The sequence below is a fragment of the Pteropus medius genome, unplaced genomic scaffold (genome assembly GCF_902729225.1).
Source record: "Pteropus medius unplaced genomic scaffold, Ma_sr-lr_union100, whole genome shotgun sequence".
Classification (NCBI taxonomy): Eukaryota; Metazoa; Chordata; class Mammalia; order Chiroptera; family Pteropodidae; genus Pteropus; species Pteropus medius.
Genome location: NW_024349800.1, coordinates 64187233 through 64193967, shown reverse-complemented (window position 1 = coordinate 64193967; position 6735 = coordinate 64187233). Strand labels below are relative to the sequence as shown.

The 6735-nt window shown below is 37.3% G+C and overlaps 1 protein-coding gene across 4 annotated transcripts in view; it reads left to right on the top strand.

Moving 5' to 3' along the window:
* The window catches only part of USP28 (ubiquitin specific peptidase 28), a 51571-nt gene that overhangs the window by 515 nt on the left and 44321 nt on the right, over positions 1–6735 (top strand). The gene's annotated exons all lie outside the window — the stretch shown is intronic.

Below are 6735 nucleotides of genomic sequence, written 5' to 3'. Positions count from 1 at the left end.
CTGGGCTGGCGGCGGCGGGTGGGAAAAAGCGACCCGAGGGTTCACTCTGACCAGCATGGATCACTGCGTGAGACTACCTACGGCGTGGAGCTGTTTGATCATCACTTGCTCTGTATTCCGTGGGGAGAAAGGGCTCAATCGGGCATCCTGCAAAAGGGGGTAATGGGGCCATGGGAAGGGTTGGCTGGTGGAGGGTGCTCCAAGGGCAGTGGCGGTGAGGTTTGAGGACGGGAGTGTTTGGCGTGAGGCCAAGTCTCTTGCAAGGCTTCTGAATGCAGAGACCCGAGTTCTCCTGGTGTGAGGCTCCCAGAGGGTGACAGATATTTTGTGGGAAACGAAATAGCAAAGGCTGACTCCAGGTTGCACTGCATCAGGGACTGCTGAGCCTGGCCCCTGACCAGAGAGAGAAACAAAAAGAGCTTCATTGGGGTTTTCTTTCTTTCTTTTTTCTTTTGTTTTGTTTTTGTTTTTAAGTCACTAAAGAGTCTTCATGCAGAGCTGCGCGAAGATGCCCAACTTAAAGCCAGACAGCATCAACACCTTAGAAAGACCCAAATTCTGCTTCCATCTTCACTTCACCCTCACCCCGCTTTTTTTTTTTTTTATTTAAACAGAGCAGCAGCCCCAATAGTAATAGTAATAGTAGCATTCATCACTCTAGATTTTTTAAGGAGAGGGCAGCGTGATGAACAGAAGGTATGTGGTTGTTTTCCTATTCCTATTATCTAAGAAGATTGAAATCAGTACGAGGGTTTCTGGGCTAAGATGGTGAGAGTAAAAGAACACTGGTTTGGTAGAAAATCCAAAGGCTCATGTTTGTGTGAAGAAACTTGGGAAGTGGGCAATTTGAGAATGTCTTCTAACGTTACTTTGGAATATTATAACTTAACACCAACTCATCACCCCTTAAGCACTGCGCTTTTTCAAGACAGAGTGGGAAACCTGTGCCAAATATTCAAATTCGAGTTTGGAAGTGAAGAATTTCATAAAAAGATTTACAGTACAAAGTTGTCACATACCTCCAAGTGAGAAACCTTTTATGAGAAACCTTTTATGACTTTTTACTCTTTTCCTGCTCTCAGGAGACCAGTAGTGTATAAAGTGAACACACTTCCTTTTAAAACTCCTGTAGTGAAAGATACCTCCAGGTCCTGGGCACCAAAATGAGAGTATGTGCTGGTTTCTAAGGGAAATAGCATTGTTGGTGTTCACTGCCTATTGGAATCTGAGTCAGGATTTTCTCTGGTTTCAGAGATCAATTCTATTTGTTTTTAGGACAGTGACTTAAAAACAGGTGGGAAAATCTTACTTTTGAGACAGTCATGTTGATTTAGAGAAGAGACTATTTTAAGAGAGAGTAAGTCATATTTAAATTTGTCAGTATTCTGTCAGTTGAGACCATGTGCCTGTTCATCAGCAGCATCTTCATTTCCCTGTGCCACAGTTTGAGCAGTGACCACTATTTCAGCACTCTGTTTGAGAGTGTGTGTGTGAGGTGTTTGATGAGCACTTGTATATAAGTCATAGCTATTTTTGGAAAGCTTGGAACTTCAGTGGCCTGGCTGGCTGGAGTACCGTGATTCTTGGCCACCTGCAGAGTGATGACATTTGTTGTTCTTCCCAGTGATTCGCTCCACACAGACAGATGATAAGTTTGGTATGCTTGATAATGTTCGCTCTTTTTGTTTTTACTAATGTAAAATGCTTGAAGTTAGCAAGGCTAGGTTGAAGGAATCTTATTTGGAGAAAGTAACTTTCATATCTTAGGGGAAAGATTTTAATAACTTCTTCCTCATCTTGATAGGTTTCAAGTTAGAATGGACTCTATTTCTCTATTTTTAATTCTCTGAAGCATTCTACATTTTCCTTAGAGCAGCAGTCCCCAACTTTCTTGGCACTGGGGACCAACTGGTGTTCCTCTGAGAATCTAATGCCTGATGATCTGAGGTGGAGCTGAGGTGGTGATGCTAGCACTGGGGAGCAGCTGCAATTACGGATGAACCTTCTCACCCTTTCCCACCTCTCGCCTTCTATGCAGCCTAGTTCCTAACAGGCCACAGACTGATAGTGGTCTGTGGCCCAGGGGTTGTGGACTCCTGACTTAGAAGATCTTTAGTTCTAGTTGAGAAGAGCTTTTTTTCCCTGACATTGAGAAGCTATTTAAAACCTAGAATGCTTCCCTTCCCTTCTTGGTCATTTGTACATGGGACAGACAGAACCTTCTTAAAGCCTCCCAAGAATTGTAGTGAGGGAAAAATGTACTCTTGAAAAACATTCTCAGTACTTACTCAAATCTAAAAGAGGACACTTTGTGATAACACTAAATCCTCCAGACTGCAGACTGATATTCAAATGTCTAAAGAGAGTGCTTACAGACACCTTCGTGTATTTTAATCAATTCTTGACTTAGATTAAAAACAAAAAGAAAAAAAAAAAAAAACATTTAATGTTATTGTAGCATAAGCAACTTGAAGTCAGATTGGTTCTTATAAACCTGCCATCCTTGACAGCTGTGCTAGGGTTTATCACATGTTCTTATGCTAACTGAAGCCCTATGAAAACCTGCCAGTTTCAGTGAAAATTTAATGTCCTTTTTGCTTTCCCTTGATTTATTGGCTCTTTACTCCCTTTTATCTTGTCTCATTAATTGTGATTTTTGGAACATCAGAAAATTAGTGCTTAGTTGGCTTCCACAACTCTCATGCCTTCTTAGCTATAAACAGTTTTTGCTTACACAGTGAGCACAATACTTATAAAACACATTGACAAATAATGCCTCAGTAGGCAGGATCTTCCCATGTGTTTTGTTTCACAAAGAAATTTAAAGCAATAGACAAGTGAAGGAGATATTTTCAAGGAAAATAATGATGCTGGTAGTAGTAGTAGCTAATATTGTGCACATATTGTGTGCCAGACACTATGTTCAGAACTTAACATAAATTGTTTCAGTACTTATGACTACTCCATTGAGTTTTCTTATGAGGAGGCTTATACTTGTTAAATAATTTTCCCAGGGTCACGCAGCTAGTAGATGGTACAGCAAAGATTGAACCTAGTTCAATCAAGAGCCAAAGATACCTGCTTCTTAATTGATGGACTCATTGTCTTAGGTCAGAACCTTTCTCCCACTCTCTAGAACTCTCCTGATGTTTTTGGTTTTTAATTTTTATTTTTTCAATTACAGTTGACATTCAATATTATATTAGTTGCAGGTATACAACATAGTTAAGACATTTATATAACTTAAAAGTGACCTTCTCCATAAGTCTTATACCCCCTGACACCATGTATAATTATTACAGTATTATATTCCCGAAGCTGTACTTTACATCTCCATGACTATTTTGTAACTGTCAGTTTGTACTTTTTAAAAATGTTAATACATTTTATTAACTCAGTATATCCAAAATGTTATTTCAGCATGTCATTAGCATAAAAATATAAATGAAATATTTTAAAAAGTATTTTGTCTTTGAAATCCAATATGTATTTGCCCTTAGATAAGGTGACCAACACAATTTGTACTACTTAATCACTTCACCTTTTTCACTTAGCCACCTCCCTAGAATTTTCCTGATGTTTTAAACTTTCAAAACTCCCTGCACTCTTTCTAAATAGATAAACTTTTCAACTTGACTGAGCTTGTTGACATATAAGGAAGGCTCTTTGTCTCATGGTTTTTTGTTTTTATTTTTTTCCTCTTCAGCATCTCTTAGTGGAAGAGTTACACTTCCTTTCTTCATTTCTTAGAGATGAATCTAAATCACAGGTGTCTAGAGACATTTTTGATTGTTATTGTTGGGGGAGGATGTTACTGGTATCTAGTGAGTAAAAGCCAGTAATGCTGCTAAACATCTTGCAATGTACAGGATACCCCCCACCCACACAGACAAAGAGTTGTCTGGCCCAAAATGTCAATATTGCTGAGAAACCCGGATATAGATGATGTCTCTCCTTATTCACCTGTATTATCTCACATCTCCTTTATGCTAGCCTAACCCCCAGACACATTCACTGTCTTCTACTCCCTTGCAACTCAAAATATGATCCATATATCTGCATTACTTTGGAATTTGTTAGAAATGTAGAAATTTAGATGCACTGGAGCCAGCTTCTGCCTTTCTTCTCTGCTATGGACTAAGCTATTTGCTTTCTGGCTCTTACTGTCCTATTATTAACTATTTCCCAATCTCCATTTGTAATCTTCTACCCTCTATTTGTGAAGGCTTGTTGAACAGTTCTACTTACATGTCAGCCTCCTTGGCTAAAAACATTTGCTGCATACCCTCCTTTTCCCACACTTATTTTATTAGGCATGGAGATATATACTTGTAGTAATAACATTGGCCATATGCCAGCTACTGCCCTGAGCACTTTCCTGTACATTTCTAATATTCGCAAAAACCCTGCAAGGTAGGAATTATTGTGTCAGATATTAATGTAGCTTATAAGGACCTAATATGATATTTTAAACTGAAGTCTGTTTACCTCCTTATTGCAGATGAGAAATCTGGCTTATTCAAGATTAAATTCTAAGTAGCAGAGCTGGGACTTAAAGCCATTTGATTCCCCCAGCCCTCCTGCCCTTGCAGTGCATGCCTTTCTAAAACCAAGCTTTTTGACTACCACTTGACAGTTTATGAAGCACTTAACATATGTTCTCCGTGAACCTAAATAGCAACCCTATGAAGTAAAATTTAATGTGATTAGGAAATAGAATTTGCAAAGTGACATAACTGGTGATAAAACCAAAATCAGCACAGGTAATGTTCTTCTAGGATATCAGTATTTTTCCTACAAGTGCTTGATGAGTTTCGTTGGACAGGCAGGTCACAGTATTTTACATTTATATGCCATTTTTCATTTTATTAGTAGTTACTGTATGCATTATTTCATTTGATAGTTGCACCAGTACTGTCAAAACTTATGCAGTACTTTATTTTACAGATGTGGAAATTGATAGTTACAGTAGTTGAGATTGCCCAGAGGCAAATGTGTCATAGAATCTGGGCTACAGGGTGCCATTTCCACTATCTAGGCTTTCTACATAAAAAGAGAGGTCAGAATACCAGATGTAGAAAGCTGTATTAATGATCTGCATGAATAGGTGCTAGCAGCATGTTACATGATGGCTGGTCATCGGTTTACACTTGGATGTCCTAAACAAATATTTTCTTTTTTCAATATTAATGACCAAGTTAGTACTTTCCTGGTGTTCTTTTTTCTTTTTTGGTGTGTGTATGTGTGTGCATGTGCATGTATGAGCAAACACAAATATCTTAATTTTTATTCCATTGAGGTGAAACTCATAAACAATTAACTATTTTAAAGTGTATAATTCAGCGACATTTAGTAGATTCACAATATTGTGCAATATCTAGTTCACAAAACATTTTCTATCTAGTTCAAAAACATATTCATCACTCCAAAAGAAAACCCACATCCACTAAGCAGTCATTCCCTATTGCCCCAGTCTCCGGCAACACCAGTCTGTTTTCTGTCAGTGCATTTACCTCTTCTGGATATATCATATAAATGAACTCATACAGTATGTGACCTTTTATGCCTGGCTGTTTTCACCTAGTATATTTCTAAAATTCATTTAAATTATAGCATGTATCATACTTCATTTCTTTTAGTGACTGATTAATATTCCACTCTTTATATCTACTGTACTTTATCCATTTTTCCATTGGTGGACATTTGAGTTTCCAACCTTTTGGATGTTATGAATAATGCTACTGTGAACATTCATGTACAAGTTTACATTTCTTTTGAGTATATACCTAGAAGTAGAATTGCTGGTTCATATGGTAACTATGTTTTAATTTTTTGAGAAACTGCCAAACTGTTTTCCACAACAGCTGCACCATTTTACATTCCCACCAGCAATGCGCAAGTGTTTCAATTTCTCCACATCCTTGCCAAAGGCTTGTTATTTTCCATTTTTGTTTTTTGTTTGTTTGTTTATTTTATAATAGCCATCCTTATGTGTGAAGTAGTATCTCATTGTAGTTTAGATTTACATTTTCTTAATGGCTAATGTTGGAAAGCATTTTTTCATATTCTTATTGGCCATTTGTATATCTTTGGAGAAATGTCTGTTCAAGTCTTTAGCCCATTTTTGAATTCGGTTTCTCTTTGGTTTGAATTATAAGAGTTTTATTATAATCCACATTGGTTATGTGAATTATGAGTTTAAATATAATCTGGATACTAGACCCTTGTCAGGTTTGTAATTTGAAAATATTTTCTCCCATTTTGTAGGTTTTCATTTAACTTTCTTGATAATGCCCTTTGATGCACAGAAGTTTTTAATTTGGTTAAGTCCTGCTTGCCTATTTTTTTCTTTTGTTGGTATATCTAAGAATCCATTGCCAAATTCAAGATCATGAAGATTTACCTCTGTTTTCTTCTAAGAGTTTTATAGTAATTAGCTATTATGTTTAGGTTCTTGATCCATTTAGAGTTAGTTTTTGTGTGAGGTAGGGGGCCAACTTCATTCTTTTGCATATGGATATCTCGTTGTCCCAGTACCATTTTTTGAAGGGGCTATTTTTTTCCCCATCAAATGGTCTTGGCATCCTTGTCGAACATCAGTTAAATCAGTTGACCATAGATGTATAGGTTTTTCTGAACTCACAATTCTAATTTGTTGGCTTTCCTTATGCTAGTAGTACATTGTCACGATTACTGTAGCTATGTAGTAAGTTTTAAAATCAAGAAGTGTGAGTC